At 41.4% G+C, this 18,667-nt stretch overlaps 2 protein-coding genes across 4 annotated transcripts in view; one reads left to right on the top strand and one right to left on the bottom strand.

Annotated features, from left to right (window-relative positions):
- The window catches only part of plppr2b (phospholipid phosphatase related 2b), a 48,454-nt gene extending 45,124 nt beyond the window's left edge, over positions 1–3,330 (bottom strand). Inside the window, exon 1 of one of the 2 annotated variants that reach the window (XM_080462773.1) lies at positions 3,192–3,330. The gene's annotated coding sequence lies outside the window, so the exon portion shown is untranslated. The remainder of the gene's footprint in view (positions 1–3,191) is intronic. The other variant, XM_080462774.1, reaches the window with a different exon arrangement.
- An 8,246-nt stretch (positions 3,331–11,576) lies between these two features.
- palm3 (paralemmin 3) overlaps positions 11,577–18,667 on the top strand; it is a 37,628-nt gene continuing 30,537 nt past the window's right edge. The window contains exons 1-2 of one of the 2 annotated variants that reach the window (XM_080462968.1): positions 11,577–11,738; positions 11,841–12,153. The gene's annotated coding sequence lies outside the window, so the exon portion shown is untranslated. The remainder of the gene's footprint in view (positions 11,739–11,840; positions 12,154–18,667) is intronic. The other variant, XM_080462967.1, reaches the window with a different exon arrangement.

The raw sequence follows: 18,667 nt of genomic DNA, 5'->3' as shown, positions 1-18,667 counted from the left end.
GCTTGATAATATACTCGAAACCGTCTCACTGTTCCCAGTCTTTCCATTCTCCCACAATCTCACGACGAGCATGCTAAATCAATTGACTCTGTGAGTGGCTGTCTGTCTCCGATGCCAACCTGTCTTCGATGCACCTTCACTCTGTATTGACTGGAGCCTGACTGAAGCATGTGTAGAAGCTAGAAAGAGATACTCTCCAATGCAGTAACTTTTTTTTCTTCTTGAATTTGTGTTATTTTCCTCGGATTCATTAACATAAAACAATGGCGCTCCTGTGTAGAATTACCTCCCTTTCATGCGATAAAGCTGTTACCCCATCTGTGAGGCAACAAAGCTCCACTGATGATCAGCACGTGAGTTTCCCTGCGAGTCACAGACTTATGTGGGATCAAACCGTCTGAATGAACAACAGAAGCGCCATGTGTCCAACTCCTTAGAGTCTTTAATCACAATCAGTACAGTCTCAGTCAGTTTGCAATGTGGCATTTGCTAATTAATAACACGGGCTACCTTCAAACTGGCCAATTGCCCCGGGGTTATACATATTTTACTGATAATTATGCAGGAGTACACACAAAAAAAAGAAAAAGAGTCCTTTTGTTGTCTGTCATCAACGAAAAAAAACAACAAATGAACAAAGATTTTTCTGCAAATGCACACTAACACTTGCACATCACTTCACTCACCAATATGCAAAGATGCCAAATAAACACATCTGCACGATGCATCAAAAGTTGCACAGTGGCAGGTGCACATACACACACACACACACACACACCCATGCATACACATGCGCACGCACACACAAACACCTACAAACCAGTAAGCAGGAGGCAATCAAAAGAATTGGTGGGGAAATGAGGTTGAAAGGAGGAGAAGTAGAGTGGAAACAGAGGCGTGATGATCAAAAACAAAAGCCTGACAGAAAGAGATAAGAGAGAGACAAAATCATGATGCAGGTGTTCGGAGACTCTTCAGAAGTAGCGAGGGTGAGGTGAAGCCAGCAGACTCAGCAATGGGAAATAATAGCGATTGGGGGATAACAGGTAGAAACTGAAGAAAAACAGCCTCAGTCCCTAAAGTGAGAACGGGAGTAAAGATGGAGACGAGATGGTGGGGTATGTTAGAGGAAAACGGCAGAGGTTCTGAGTCGCTCAGGAGTTCCTGACATGCAAATGACTGCACTCAAGATAAATAATGTCAGCCTCTGCTCTTTTAAGTTTATGGAAGCCTCAAACCTCAAAAGGCGTTCAAATATATCCTCTTTGATTAAAACAGCAAAAAGCATTTCTTTTTTAGAAACTTTCAAATCATGATATTATCAATCATGAAGCAAAAGCCCTCAGCAATCTTCAATATAATTTTAGTGACTATAGAACTGATTGGTTTTCCTCTCAGATATTGAGCTTGCTCCCTCATCTGCTTGACAACAATTATCTCGCTGACTTTATGGCTGAGGGCGAATCTCTGCTGCCTTGTCAGCCCTTTCCCCAATCAATGGTTGTTATGGGCCAGTGGAAAGGAAGCCACTCGAGGTGGTTGGAATGCGTCCATGCCCTCACCGCACACCTGAAACAGTTCCACTGCAAAGTAATATAAAAAAAAAGACGGTTGTACGGATGAGTTTGAAGATAAATCCTGCGTCACAAGATCTGCCTCTTATCATTAATGGTTGTGATACAAACGAAAGGTCCGCAGGTGGAACGAATGGCAAACACACATGTGGAAGAAATACCTGTTGAATACGGTTGGGTCAGGTCCTAAATAACATATTGGTACTTTATATTTATTAATCAATTAATAGCTAATGCAGAAATACTTCAAGACATAAGGTGGAAGGATTTCCTCTCGTGTGGAAAAGTTTTTACGAAAAGGTTGCCAGACCTTGTCCCCCTCAAAAAAAGATACATTTAGACAACAAGGCAAAACAATACATAAAATATGCCAGAAAGGAAGACAAGATCTCCCCAAGCAAAAAGAAATAATAACCCATCATCTTAAACATGCAGCATTTACGAACTGGAAATCATCATTTCAGCATTAAATCCCTTCAGTATGAAACGGTTATCAATGAAGAATCTTGCTGCAGCCTGTGTCACACAAATATTGGATGTATAACAAGTACGCATGCAGAAAGCAGAGCACACTGTCTATTGTGCGTTAGGTATTCCATGATGTGGTGCATCTACATCTTCACTCTACCCCCCTCCCCCCCTCTACCCCCCAATTCTCCAGTGCCACCTGTCTGCCTCATGAGAAACACTGTCCCACTGTTACACAATTATGCCACTGTAGGAATGAGATTGTGCTCTACAGCATGAGGTGTTTAGAATATAGAACATCACTTAATGATCCTGAGAGAGAACAGATTGTACAAGTTGTGGCAGGAGATAAAAGGACCACGCACGCGCGCACACACACACACACACACACACACACACACACACACACACACACACACACACACACACACACACACACACACACACACACACACACACACACACACACACACACACACACACACACACACACACACACACACACACACACACACACACACACACACACGAGGCTGTCTGCTGTAAATACAGTATTTGGGTCTTCCTTTATGTACCCGTCCTCTGAAGCAGCGAGAAGCAATCAGGCATAAGGCTGCCGTGACTGATTGTCTCTTGTGTTGCTGTCCATGTTGTTCACTATGATGTGATCCTTAAGCCCCGCACTGGCACCGCGGCAACAAAAGACCTTCTCACAATCTCTCTGGCTCACATGCACAGGTGCACTCGCACATTTACATAGACCGATGTGTCCACAAAGGTGTGCGGAGTATGATTCACACACATAAAAGTGGCAATTTCCTCAGTGTTCACTGCGTGTCGATTTGGATGTCAATCCAACAAGTGGTACCACACAGCTGAGCTGACACTTGTGTGTATTAAATTTTCAGTCAAGAAGAGAGAGAGAGAGAGAGAGAGAGAGAGAGAGAGAGAGAGAGAGAGAGATCCCATACAGAACTGATGCTTTGCCGTCCCTCAGGTTTCACAATATGGGTCAGAGATGCACATCTGTACTATTTACAGTCTGTTTCATTCTGTTGCACTAACAAATTCACCAGCAACCTCATGTTTGAAGAGAGAAAAAAAAAAAAAAAGCAGAGGAAAAAAAAGACTGGTTAGAAAAAGTCTCACCTTAAATCTCTGTATCTTGGAAGCCGTGCCGCTGCGCGGTGACCGCTGCCTCCTTTCACTCTCTGTGTCTAGGAGGATTCGCTCCTGCAGCGGACTCCCATCCTGTGGTTCTGTTGTGGTTTCAGCTCAGCTTCTTCCCCCCCCCCCCCACCCCCTTTTCATCTCTTTCAAAGCTAAACCGCCCCTCACTTCCGCCGCTCCGCCGCGGAGAAGCCCTCGGCACTGAGCGTGAATAGAGAGAGATGGAGAGGGAGCCCACTGCCAGGCACCCAGGCACCCAGCCTCCAGCCAGAGTCTATATCTGTCTGCACGCTGTCGTTAGGTCGCTAAGCTAAATATGATGATCTTCAGCAGCACTTCAAGGCTAATTAGTCAAGTGACGGGATCCACTTGGCTTGGTGAGGGACCCCCGCTTCAGCACAGTTTCCAGTGGATATGAGGAGAGGATGAGAGCGAGCAGCGAGGAGGAGAGGAAGCATGTGTGCGCATCTGTAGGCATGTGTGTAAAAGGAAAAGGAGGAGAGGCAAAGAGGAGAAGCAGAAAAAAAAAAACGGAGTGGGTTGAGGGAATAAGAGAATGAGAGAGCGTGAGTGGAGACACAGAGCATGTATATGAGAGAGAGGGAGAGAGAGAGAGAAAGGGAGGGGGGGTGTATGTGTGTCAGAGGATGAAGCAACACTGTGGCTAAAATGGTAGACAGTGTGCACTTTAGTACCTCAGGAAACCTCTGAGACAAGATTTGCTCTGTGGTGCTGAAAGTACAAAGGGATGTGTCTGTGTCTATGTGGTCAAGGGAGAAATGAAAGCAGGACAGAAAATCATGTGTTTTTGTGCGAGTCTGTCTTAAGCAATCCAAATGACAAAGTGGGCTCAGATCGGCGAGAGCTGCAACACTGGAGAGTCCGAAGTGGATTAATGAGATGTGGTCAAGCAGAAAAGAGAAGTTCACCCACCACAAGTCCTGATGTCGGCGGATGGCCTTGCGGTGCAGGTTCACCAGCCGCTTCAGGCTGTTTATCTGTGACAGCCGATTGCATAATGGCCTGGGTCCGTCTTTAACACATTCTGAATCCTTCAGAGGAAAGACGGAGCTCGGAAGTCATGCTGATGAGCCTTTTGGTGAATGTTTAGACATGCTGCAGTGGCAACAGTGGACTGCTGGACACCAGGAAATCCCCTGAAGACATTTATGCACAGGTCGGTACTTGGTGAGGACTTCAGCCCTGTTGAAAACAAACAAAACAACACATGCTCACATACCGTACAAATGAGCATAAGCAAATTAAGACAGGCCAGAGTTTTGTGTACCATTTTGTCACGATTAAAATTGTGACAAATTTAGCAATAAACATGTATATTTTAACAAAATTATTATTTTACCCATAAACTTATTTGTTTTGTCATATATTCAACAGGTCTTTTATTAGTAGTTTGTTCAAATTATATTCATGGATATTTATATATAGTAATGGAGAGCTGCTTTCTTTAAAAGTAATTTAATTTAATTTAATTTAATTTAATTTAATTTAATTTAATTTAATTTAATTTAATTTAATTTAATTTATAATATGTGTGTCTCCGATAGCTCTGCTGTAATACATGTCTGCAATACATTAAAGTAGCTGATGACCACTGTGTGGGCCACTCTATTTCTGACTGATTCATTCATCAAGATCTGCTGACGTTAGTGCATAAACAGTTATTTGTCCACTGAAACGTGCAGAGAACCTGATTTGTGTGACGAATGCATCAACAATTCACAAGAAGAAGAAGAAGCAATAAAACAATGGAGGCAAACGTGCAGCCGTAAACGCAGGTATAAATCGAGGCTTGCATCAATCAGACACTCCTAATGCCAACAACACTGCTGCGAATGAAAAATACTACTCATAGTGAGACATTGTTTTGTGTGGCTGTCAGAAATATAAATTCCAGGAGTGATGATGGGATCCATCTTTGAGTACACAGAGAGAACAAGGTCAGCTAATGCTAATAATAAATCTTAGAAGCAAGGTGGACAGTTCCAGAGGTTTCTGCAGCCGTCCACAACAGCTTTTAACACATCACTATTAAAGGAACAAAAAAGTGAATGCTCTAATGACTCCCCATTTAGTGGCACTGAAGAGCGCTGCCACAACCACCATAAGACAATGCACTAATCAAGTAAAAGTATCACAAATCAAAATAAACGGGAGAATCTCAGCCACTGAAATATAACCTAATTTTGACATACTTCAAACACAATTGCAACACAAACCTGATAAATAAAATAAATAAGTGTCAAAGCAATATTTTGGATCTTCGCGCTCTAGTACATTATGCCAACACACAGAAACCTTTATACAGAAGCAAAAACCTGAAAAATAAGCTCAATTTAAAGGGTACAAGTTTTAACTATATTGGCATCTTTATTGAACAAAGTAATCAGCGATATTTGTAGTTGTTCTCTGAACGACATTTCTTTTCAAAAGGTCAAACTTTCCCTTTGCTGGAAAGTAAATAATATCTGCTTTTATGTCTCAGTAAAACATGCACAACTCAGTAAAACCAGCCATCAAATCTCCATCTTATTGAAGCGTGAAATAATTTTGGCGAGGTGGGATGATGACATTAAGATAAATGAAATGTAAGAAGAATGAGTGGCTGAGGACAGCTGCGTGGCCTGACTCTTTCCTGGGACAAATTCCTCAATACATTTCTATTGCTGACAGATGGGGAAGCCAAATGTGTAAGGAAACAACTGTATGACAGGCGCCCGCCCTTCAACTGCACTCAAACAAATCACTCACAGCTGGAGAGGGACGCAGACCACTCATAGCAAAGTGTCCTTTTTTTTTTTTTTCTGAGGATGACTGATAAAACCATGTACTGCTATGTCATCGTTGCCATGGTAACTTGCTACATTGAGAGAGAAAAATATCAAATATCATCAAGAAAACACACACACACACACACACACACACACACACACACACACACACACACACACACACACACACACACACACACACACACACACACACACACACACACACACACACACACACACACGGCCCAAGTGCCTCTTCAAGTTGGCCTTGCATGAATGACACCAGAAAGAAGAAAAACTAAAGTAAAGAAAGAAAAATTACATAACTAACCAAGCTCAATGATGATCTGCTGGGACAAGACAAATAGAAAATACTGTGATATGATATATATCCAGGAGGGCAAAGAAAATATCTTCAAAACACAGTATCCTAATAACTTTTTCAAAATGACGTATACATCTTCAGTGGCACTCTCACAAAGGAGTTTGGTGTTTTGGACAGAAATGAGGCTTTCAATGAAATACCAGCACCTAGTTACTGCAGGGACATTGTGACATCCTGCGGTATATTCCTGCGGCCAAATTAGTATCTGTCATTTACAGACCTTGACTTTATCCGCCCCAGCGATTTACCTCACCGTCTGCTTTTGGTGAGCATCTCTTATGTGACGGATGACTCGTATAGTAATGTCTGTCTGGTCGTTTAGGGCTCCGCGTATGTGATCATACAACTCTGGTATTATCATGCACTGCAATACTGGAAAGAACGAGAGGAGTTGTCAAAGTCAAGGGCGAAGTAGAGACGGTAAGTCACAGTAGGACTCTGTAAATAGAGCAAGAGCACAGTGTTGGGCGTGTGCAGTCTACAAACACTGAGACACACACACACACACACACACACACACACACACACACACACACACACACACACACACACACACACACACACACACACACACACACACACACACACACACACACACACACACACACACACACACACACACACACACACACAGTACACTTGTCTTCTTGTGACTTTCCCTTTTTACACATTCCCTATACCCCTGGAAATTAAAACAATGTGGGACAAACCTCTGTCTTTCTACTCACATCCATCTTCTACACTGTTTTATTCAGCTCAGGCTCCTCTCCCATTGCAGCCAAGGAAGTAACACTTGATTGTTTTGAACCATCAGAAGTGCAAAAAACCTCATTTTTCAGAAGAAGTACGGAAATCTTTCAAAAATGGGGAGAAAGTACAAATATAGTTCATTTTCATCAGAAATGTCACAATCGGTTCTCGCCTACATCTGTGGTCACCTTCTTTCTGTCTCCCAGTCTTGTCTGGCTAATCTAGTACTTTATTTTTTACTTTTTTGCTTGTCATATATGAATTCTATTATATGAATTTTATATTACATTACTTTTTTGTGTCATCCTCTGATTTTCTTTTTTGCACGTCATCAAAATGATTAATATATATTTGTATGTTTTATTTTCTATGCACATGTAGAAAATCCAAATAAATTCCTTCATTCATTTGCAGTGACGGATACACATAGAGAAGTTTTCTTTTCTCAGCTTTATTGTCTCACCTAATTGGGTTGTATTTACCTTGACGTCGGGAAATCCCTCTATAGTGAAATTAATCTAGATAAATCCAGTCAAATCTGAATATATTTAAATACCTCCTATAGGAGTAAAGTAAACAGACATTTGTATTAAAAAGCATCACAAGAAAGGGAACATGCAAACCAGACACATAGTATTAGCACACCTTTTGTAAATCATCAACATCGTCCTCGTCCAAGCTCTCTGTCACTGACTTCCCTCCATGAACCTTGAAAGTGACTTTTTCAATATTTGTCCATGTAAATTTGAACGTGTGACTGTTGTTGCTGCAATTGTAAACGTTACACAAAGGTACATATCTTCCTGTGTGTGTTTCACTGTATTTCAGCTCTTTGTTTTTGGTTTTCAGCCCACGGTTCCACTACTTCTGCTCACTGCTCATGTCAGCACTGTTTACGACCAGACAGCTTGGTTCAGCAGAAAAACAGAAACACTGTACACTTGCTGTCCGGACCAAACAACCCACAGTCATCCAGTTATTTATTTGGTATGCAGCGGCTTTGTGTATTCATGTGTAGTTGAATTCTAACTTTAATAAACCAAATATTAATAATCACTTTTTTGCTGCCCTATATTTTGGCCATCATTTTTTATTTTTTTTTGCTTACTCAATAACAGAGTAGCCTTTCATTTATTGTCAACATGTTAATGGATTTTTTTCTTTTTCCTCTCGTGATGTTTTTTTTTTTTTTTTTTTAACACTATTTTTGCAGGCAGAATTGTGGTCAAAGTTGTATACATGAATGATGTAACTACGTCTAAATTCTATTTAACACAACATTTCATGTTTGTGTAGCTCACATCATAGAGCATCGATCCTACTCCTTTTTTGTGTGTGTGTATTGTAGACATATGGCACAAACACTGTTTTTTTTTCTCCAATGGTATGCTTTGCAAGCACATACAAGCAAACAAAGAGCCGCGTTCAGAAGGTGCTGGTGCCTGTACACATGAATAGCCAGCTACAAAAGCCTGTGCACACACAGCATTGTTACGCAAAGGTTGCCATACTGCTGAATGCTTTCCACTACAAAGACACACACACAAAAGACAGTGAGACTATTTGCCGTATTGCTGAGAGAAAGTTGTGTGATCTGAGCCTGCGTGCTCTCACTATCTGGCTGTTCGTGTGAAGACTCTCTCTTGTCTTGGGGAATCAGAAGTAGGCCGAGTCAGTAGATGTGCTCATTTCATATACTATCACGATGGAGCACAGCCAAGGACATTCTTGCTTCAAATTGCCATGCTGGGGAGTTTCAGACATAAAGAATTAATCAGATTTTGTGCAAAATGGGATTATAAAGAAGATACAGCACAAGTCAGCGAAGATGTAATTTACTGGGCTTAAATACTGACCATCTCTAAAGGGCCCGTTTTACGAGTAGTCCGGGGGTTCATATCCTACATTTGGGCAAATTAAAAAAGCAATTAATGGTGGAAAAAAAGAGGCTGAAGTATATTGTAGTATAAATGAAATATGAGTAGGATGTAATGGAATATATATAAAAATAGCTTGGCCTATTTTAATTTGAACGCGCCATTGAGCAGCTAAAGTGATCCTGGGCTCCGTCCTTGAGGTCACTCTTCACCTCCAGCGGGGTCAGCAAAAGGTACGGGGACGGCAAGGAAGAAATATGGAAAATTTGATGTGAGCTTAGCTGTTCTATAAACGTTGTTCAGGGATAAATTGTACCACTGCGGGTGAGGTGATAGGTGGATTATCATATTCTCACCATATTCAATCTGAATAAACTGCAGTCTGTGAACATAAGATGAAATCACCAGAGAAGATGCAAATTACTAAAAGAGGTCATGAAATATCCGAGGAGCAGCGTCTGTTGTTTGAATTAAAATGATTCTTCCTTCAAACCAAAAAAAATGTGGATACTTTTTGCAGTGAATAGCTTGGATTCCTCCTCTGTACGGCTTCATCCAATTTAGGGTGGGCTAAAGTCGGGGTACATCCAGGACAGGTCACTAGTCTATCACAGTGTGAACATAGAGGGACAATCATCTGCATCTCTTCTAGGTTTTATTGTGACAAAAACAGCTTAAAATGCTCTTGAATAAGCGGATTTACGGAAGCTATTTACATCTGATACTCAAGAGCCAAGAGCCGCTTGGTTCAAGTCCTTGTTCCAGTCTCTTACTAACAAAATATCTGTAGTGAAAACTCACAGGTTTAACATGTACACCAGTCAATACCTGTATTTGTTTTCCACCCAGATTCAATAAATAGAAGCTAAAATTAATCCTCCAAATTACTCCCAGCAAGCGACAACGTTATTTTCTCTTTGTGGCGTGCCTGAAGTGTCGTTATAAAAATTTTACTCAAATATCACTCTAGCTTTAATGAATATAAACCAAAGTTGTACTTGTATTGGATGTGATTGCCATTGAGTAAAACGCATTATAATTGTCAAAATGTAGGACAACAACCTGAAAGATGACTGCAAATATTAATGAAAAATAAAAATCTTTTTTACAGCCATTTCATACAGACAGAATGAGACTTTTAAATTGAACTTGAAAGGGGTGGATGTTTTTTTTTGTGCCACTTGGAGACACAGCTGATATACAGAAAGATGTTTTCCATCAAGTGCTGGAGCTGTACCCACAACCTGGAGAGAGTTTGGATATGAGGAAGTAGATTTGGGATCAAAGTCTTTTTCAAATCAAATGACAAAGCATTGACTGCATGCAAGTTGATGAAAGTAGTGACAATACACCGGTGTGCATGTCAAAACTTTCTGCTGGGAAAGAAACCCAGCGGAGACAGAAATTATTATTTCTTCATGAATCACGCTACCTGCTGGTCGGTGGAATAAACTCTTAATTTCAAGGCAAAGCATATTGACCTGACCACAACCAGTACAACGCTGTGTTGGCTCAAATAACACCACGGCAGTTGGTTCTGAGCTGTATTTATCTTTTTTTGTGTGACTGTTTTCTTTGTCATATCGAAGCTACGAACCGTGCAATTAAATTTTACAACTGATTTGACAAATTTTTGATTTCTCAGCAACTTGAACGTAAACTATCTTTATTTGAATACAAATACAACTGCGAACTTTGTGGATCACATCTAAATAAGGGTTTGAGTTTATTAAAATTGTGGTTTTTTTGTGCATTTCTATAAATATATTACATAGTAGAAGTAGTTGATGGTGCAAATTTTTTGACCTGTGGAGTGTGCAGGTTCATGGCAATGAGAGTCAATGTGGACTGTAACATTAGTACTGAAGTCAAAATAGTAAAAAAAAAAAAAAAAAAATGAATTTCATTAAAAACAGAAAATATGAAATTCTCATTTGAAAAATAAAGTATAATCTTTCCTCTTTTGATGAAAATGGCTGTTTATGTTCTGGGTTGCTGTGTTTAGGAGAAACTGCACCATTTAATGGTGATTATTTATGACAGAAGTAATCAATAAATAATCATCATATCAGGAGTAAACACTTCACCTTTGTGAACATTAGATAACTAATCAGGGAAGCATCAGCTTCTGTATCAGGGTGGTCAAAGGACTGATATTTGGAAAACACAAGACCACTGATTAGTGATTATTGGTGAGCTGTTCCCAACAGGACTCTGGCTTAAGGTTCATCAGCACACTTCGTGACCTGCACAGTTTTCAGTTTAATTATAAACCATTGGGGGCTGAAAAATAACACATTTTCCTTACACACACCAGAAATGCTAAATTTGACACACTCGGGGGATGTTTTAGTGTTGAAGTGACACAAACTTGCACATGGAACTAGTCTGACATTTTTAACATCATTAAATTAAAATTGATATACTGATTGAAATTATTATTATTTATTGTTTTGTTTTTTTTACAACTGACCCAGCTTGCATTTCCCTCACAGTTGTTTTTAAACAAACAAAATAAAATCATGTCAACCTTTGAGGGAAGCTGTTTATCCGCTCTGCAGCCACTCGCAGCAACAATAACAGGAAACATGAGGCTGCTGCTGCTGCTGCTGCTGCTGCTGCTGTGTGGAGGCTTGGCCTCACCGTAACGACTGGAGGAGTCAGGTAACCAGCAGAAGCACCGACGGAGTTCGAGGCGCAAAAAAAAAAAAAAAAAAAAGAGGCGGTGAGAAGCAGGACGCCTTCAACTTTATCGGGGTTTTTTTTTCTTTCTTTCTTCTTCTTCTTCTCCTCCTTAACCCCACTTTTTTTTTTTTTTTTTTTACAGCCGATGCTGCCACTTTTACTTTGGAGGCAGAGGTTTTTGCGGCGCTGGAGAAAGTTTGATGTGCACCGTTGACGACGTGTCGCCCTGTTGTTGTCCTCGGGTTCGGAGCCCAGCTCAGCCCGCAGTCTCAGGTGTTTCACACACACACTTTTTTGCTGCGTAATCCCACTGAGCTGGACCGAGGATCCGCTCCCGCGTCTTCTTTTTTTCCCCCCTCCCCAGCTGAGTCTCGACTATTTCCGCTTTTCTCTTGGTTTAATTCGACTTCCTCTGTATCTTGGACTTTTAATATCAAGCGGACAAGTTTGAACCGGTAAGTACTTTTTTTTTTTTTTTTTTTTAAATTTGAATAAAAGTTTGCTGGTGTGCGTGGTGGGTTGACACCTTTTGAGCCGGGGCCAAGAGGTGGAAATGAACCAACGGTGCAGCTGCTGGCTTCTCTGACCTCTGGTAAAGCACTGTGCTTTTAATGAGTTATTCATTTAGTTTTGATATTGTCTTAACTTTCAACCTTCAGGGTGCAGTACATTTAAACTTGTACTGCTTGTTTACCAGATGTGCCTGTAGTGGCTGACTCTCTTGGATCAAAATTTGATCTTTTCTACTATAGTGCAAAAACTTCGACTGAAGGATAAGTGAAGTGTGTGTGTGTGTGTGTGTTTGCCCTGTGATACAGCCTTTTGTCTGTTGTCAGTTGGGATCAGCTCCATCACCCTTCCAACACTTAATTGAATAAATAGAAGTAGAATAGATGGATGTACAACTGCAGACTCTGTGCAGGACCTTACCCCATTAGGTTTTGCTGCCGGTTCTATCTTCAACACTCACCTGCCAGGTACTTTAAAGCAGGGGCGTCACACTCATTTGAGTCCAGGGGTCACATAAGGCAACATTTAGATCTGTAACATAGGAGTGTTGAAAGACAAATGTTTGCTGTCGTTTGTACTACAACAATGTTACTTACATGTGATGTAATATCTTTCTGAAACCTGATTCGTTTGAAAAGTGTCACAAAAAAAAATCCTGTCTCGCCAAAATATCCAAATCCACAGTACTTAAATCAGGAACAGCAATTAGGCAACTTTGATTATAAAAATGTCAAATCAATATTTTCTTTCCACCGCTGCATTTTTGCACTTTATTCAGTCATCTTGCAGACCAGATTGGACCGTCTGGGAGGACAGGTTTGACCCTCAGGCCATATGTTTGACAACCCTGCCTCTAAAGGCTAAATTAAATGCAAAGCACAAAGTTCTTAACCTATTTAGAGCCGTTTTACGATGGGGTCGTTGCTACTGCATCTCACCTCCCAACACCCCCCCCCCCCCCCCCCCCCCCCACACACACACACACACACACATACACACACACACCCACTGTGCTGATCAAGATTGCAAGTTGTGTTGATCAGATTCTCCACACTTTTTCTTATTTTCTTTTTTCCCCTGACTCCTAAATATGACTCATCTCGTTAAAGCAGAACAAACAGCTGCGTTATCACTCTTACCCACGGCCACGCTCGGTGTGTGTTCGGAGTCTGAATTCAAAAGAGGAACCCCGTTTCTAACTTGCAAAAAAAACCCACTGCTTAGCATGCAGCTGAGCACGCTGATTTACAAGCAGGGATCCCAGCAGGAGCCTCTGACACGGCTCATCAGCTGACAGGCTGAAGAACTGGAGGCCTTGAGGCCAGATCCAGTGGGTGTTGCTCACCTCTGGCTTAATTTGGCTCTCAGGAAGAACTTGCTTTTTTTTTTTTTTTCTTTTCTTTTTTTTTGAAATTTGTTAACAAGCCTGCTTATGTCTCGGATTTCAAAGAGGAGTTACGCATAAAGGGTGTGTGTGTGCTTGCGTGTGCGTGTGCGTGTGCGTGTGCGTGTGTGTGTGTGTGCGTGTGTGTGTGTGTGTACAGGATATATGGAAATGTAGGTGACGGAGCAGCCAACTGGCTTGCTGATGACAAAAAAACCCACTGTTGTTTTACAGCACAATAAACAAGAGCCTGAGTTTGACAGACCATGTGTTGAACGATTGTGAATTTAGATGTCGCTGACAAGCAAACCATCTGGCTGTGTGACTTACTTATTTCGAGGATATTTAACACACACTCACACACACACAGTATTTATTCATTACATCAAGAGGGAAAGTTGTTTGCGAGTTGTATTTCGCTTTGAAAGTTTTCAGCGAAACAATCAAGATAGATATTATCTCGCATCGTCCGCATTGACCTGGATCTGTTGAGGTTTTTATGGCTGAATGTTTGTTCTTGGCTTTATTTTTTTCCAGTGTAAATCGCTTGTAGGCAAACCTTTCACGCATCTTCTGTGTTGAAATGTTCCAGTAGCTATAACCATTACAAAACAACACGCGTACAAGAAAAACAAGAACTTGACTGATGCAGATCAAGAAGAGTAGCTTATCAAAACCATATAACAAACTTCATTTTTCATTAAGTAGAATTTACTTTTAGGCCCTTTACAGTTCTTGTTTCTTCCTTTGGCCCAATTGGAGGGAAAAAAATAAATAAATAACTGCAGCGTAAGAACAAGTGTCACGCTGTTATAACGTTTTTTTTAGGATTAGACAACCATCGATTTTGGTTTTGTCTTTGTGCCTGGTTAGAAAATCGAAATTCTTTTGTCTCAAAAAAACAAAATTGTTCCCCTCGCGGCGTATTTGTTAGTGTTCAGCCCCCCAAAAAAAGTTTTTGTCTTTTATGCACACAAACGCATGTTGGATCCCAGGTTTGATATGCGCATCACTTGCGTAGCAGTTTAGTTTTGATATGAATCTGCAGAAATGTACAAAGAGGAGGAGAGAGAGAGGCTTGAGTGGGCGAGAACGCTGGTAAAGACACATGAAAGGACAGTCAGAACTTGTGCGGTCGTCAGCACCACCAATCAGCCGGCGTTTTATCTTTTCCAATCGCAGTGAGAAGAGCAGGAGCGTGTCAGACTCTGACAGGGCAGTGGGAGATTAAAAAAAACAAACCCCGAAAGATAAAGGGGAGGAGACAAAGGAGTAGCTGGGAGTGATGAAATCTACCACTTCTTTGCTTTGCAAACGGGGTGATGGATGAATCTTCGGGAGGAGGGAAATTCCTCACTGTCACCTCGCCTGCAGCGCCACTCAGTCCGTCCATCCCCTCTCCCAAACTGGATTCACACATCCTTCTCCGCCCCTCACGGCAGGATTGTAACGGGGAAACCTCGCTGTGTCTGTGCACAGATGCCACCCTCTCCCTGGATCTTGTGCTATTATCTCTCTGAATTGCACCTTACACACTCTGTCTTCATGCGGTCCGTGTGTGTCTGTGTGCAGAGTCTGCCGCCCTGGTTTCGGGTTATTATTATGGTAAAACGGTGAATTTAGACTCGGATGGCAGAGTGTGCACAAAAATGGTTCACCTGGAAACTACAGGCCGGTAATATAATGACCACATTTAGAAATGTTTCTTTCTCTTGTGGTGGCAGAAAAATCTCTTCGTTCAAGTTTGTTCCCAAGGAAACGACTGTGGCTCACGCTGGGAAGGGAAGAAAAGCTCACAGTTGCAGCTCAGTGTGTCTTTGGTAATACCACTGAAATTAGAATAATTTGCCACGCTGGAAGGGCTGTTCCCACCATATGTTTATTCTAGTAATAATCACTACTACTCCCACTGGACAGCCAGAACTTTAAAACCACTGTCAGAGGGAATTATTGATGTCCGTTGCCTGATTGCAATGGCTGTGATGTACTTAAAAGGAAAGTATGTGTTAGGATGAGATGTCAACTGGACGCACTAAATAAGTGATGCTGTGCTTTGGCTGTTTGATCCTGGTAATGATGGCTGACGAGTCCAGTTGGCCAAAACTTAGAATTCATTGCTGCTTCTGTGTCAGTGTTTGAAGCCACAGGGCGCTTTTGAATGTAATAATCCATCCCAGAGGCCTGGACTAGGAACCGTGATAAACATATCCGGGATCTCTCTCTGTTTCCTGGGTTGACTTATCCAGACACGCGCGGTCCTGGTAACCGTTCCCAGACCTACGTGTGCTCGTTCACATGAAAGGGGCGGAGTTTTAGCGGCGTCTGGCCAATCACACACACGGAGAAATCCTGCAGCGCAGTTTACAGATTACTGAAGGATCAGTTATTCTCTGAGATTATGAAGAATTAAAACACATCCACAACACTGCTGCTGCAGCCAAAGCCACAACATTCCTGACTTGTTAATCTGTGACTTTGTCGGTTTCACTTTATTACAGCAGAAACGTGTCGGGCTGAACTTCCTCACTGCTCTTCTTTTAGTTTGTACTTTACATCCAGTTGTTTTGAGTTTCCGCTCTGCGTTCCATAAATTCATGTTTCTGCAGTTCTGTCAGGTGTGATCATTAACCTCGTTATTCCAGATCAACCCTCGTGGAGCGAAACAGACCTGGAGCAAGTCAAGAACAAAAACACTCTTCAAAGCCTCAGTGGCGAGGATTTATTTTATTATGTCAAAAAGATCCCTCTAAATTAATTTCTCCTCTCCGCTGCAGCTCAGCGCTGAACCTGCGCACCAATCACTATCATTTAAGAATGGGCAGGTCATTTTCCAAGAGATCTGATTGGTCAGGAGGCGGAGCTCTGACCGCTTTTCGAGCACATAACCTGCTCGGGAGCAGGTTAGACATTCAGTGTAAGTTACCATGGTGATTTGTCCTGGTGAGAAGTGAGTACGACAAACCAGATTTAATCCTTGAAGTTGAACAGGCCTCTGCTTTGCCAGTTTTATTATTGTGCCTGGTTGACTCTTAAATCAAAGATTCAGAGTTATGTGAAGCAATCCTGTAAACGTATAACCATGATGTCATTATCTCAGGCATTGAAGTACTAATAGTGTAGTTTCACGGTTGACAATAAAAGTTGACTCTGTGGTCTGGTTTGCTTTGCACTTTTGCGGATATTTTTGACATCAAACTGAAAGATGTAAACAAGACACGTGCTACAAAGTGATTCTAATACAGAATATATTCTACATCTTGGCCTGCACCACAATGCCCTGTGCGATTATTGTGTCAATTATTGCAATACCAGTATGATTAGTAAATGTGCACTGTAGAGGTTTGAAATGACTTGAGAATTTGCAATGGCTTACTCCTTCGTCAACTGTCAGTTAGAAATTATATTCCACAGGCAGTGTCAGTAGCTAGCCCAGCTACACACTTCACAAAAGTCCACCCACCCCAGAAACGTTGTTGTATTAAAGAAAAAATATAAAAATTTCCGTTTAATTACTCAGTTCCGAAATTATAATTCCACTCACAAAGGAATGTAGCTTGCTAAAACACTTGAAATTACTAACGTAACAATGACAAAAAGAAGAGGTAAGAAAACCGTTTGCTCCTGTAGCTCTCAAGCACTGTCTCCCCATATCCTGAAATCAACAGCACCCCTCATGCACGTATGCGGTCTTAAAGGGGCAGTGCCCTCTTTCATCAACATGCACCAAATCTTATAAAAACATGAATTCTAGTGTGCTTTTAACGTTTTTAACTATCATATGAACTTTCAATTTAAACTATGCATCTTTTTAACACATTTTAATCATGTTAACTGTATTCAAAACTATGAACTGTTCTTTGGCCTCTACATGCACATTTACATTTATTTCTTCTAAATAACGGCTCTTTTTCTGAGACCTGTACTTTCTCTTATCCAGATAACTTCAAGGATTAGCCCTGGGTTTTCCGTACGACGACGCTCGCCCACTTCTCACCGGCTAAATCACCCCGGCCACTTACGCTGAATGTCTAACTTGCTCCCGAACAGGTTACCTTCTGGATAAGAGCACAATGAGTGTAACAGCTCCGCCTCCTGGCCAATCAGATCTCTTGGAAAATGACCTGCCCATTTCTTAGATGATCGTGATTGGTGAGCAGGTTCATCGCTAAGCTGCAGCTGAGAGGGGAAGAGAAAGTAATTCAGAGGGATCTTTTTGATATAATAAAATAAATACTCGGCACTGAGGCTTTGAAGGATGTTTCTCTGTGTTTATCACGGTTGTTCCAAGTCTGTTTAGCTCCATGAGGGTTGAGCTGTAATAATGAGGTTAATGATCACAACTGACAGAACTGCAGAAACATGAATTTATGGAACGCACGTCTTCTCATGCCGTCGCGGGGATGAATTAATATTCCAACACAAAAAAAAACAAAATACAAAAGGTCTGGGTTGAACTATTGAGTTGATAACCTGCTTCATAGTAACGCTTAACTGGATCAGCCAACCCAGGAAATGTAGAGAGGTCCTGGATATGTTGATCCCGGTTCGTAGTATAGGCCTCTAGCCCATAATTTACACCAGCGCTGGCTGGGTGTGGCTTTTTCCTACTACATGTGCATATGCAGCATTTTAGAAGCAGCGCTTGTTTGTTCACTTTGTTTTTGGTCATTGTTTCACAGTTCTTTCCTGTGACCACCAGGTGTGACATGATTAGAGCCGTGAGTCCAACCCAATTTATCGCGATTCAATCTTCCACAATATGTATAATGTGCGTGTTAAGATTGCCCTCGAGATACGTTGCAGTGCGTTGTACAGCCTGAGGGGGTTCAGTGCAAAACAATGCATGTTTATTGATCATTTCTGTGGTGACACTGTAAGTCTGTCAGACCGTGTGTTCAGTTGTTTTGAACTTTTTGGTCTGTTTGAAAGCAGATGGCTCACACTCCACTAAAGCATCAATCGTACCAGGCTGTGGTTTCATTCAGCTAAACCGAACAAGTGTGTACGCATCCTTAGTATTTAAAGAAGTCCTCAGCCTTAAATGACTATTCGACAACTGATAAGTAATTCATTGA

Source organism: Lipophrys pholis, assembly GCF_963383615.2.
Source record: "Lipophrys pholis genome assembly, chromosome: 5".
Classification (NCBI taxonomy): Eukaryota; Metazoa; Chordata; class Actinopteri; order Blenniiformes; family Blenniidae; genus Lipophrys; species Lipophrys pholis.
The sequence above is the reverse complement of the archived record's forward strand: the minus strand, read 5'-3'. Positions and strand labels throughout refer to the sequence as shown.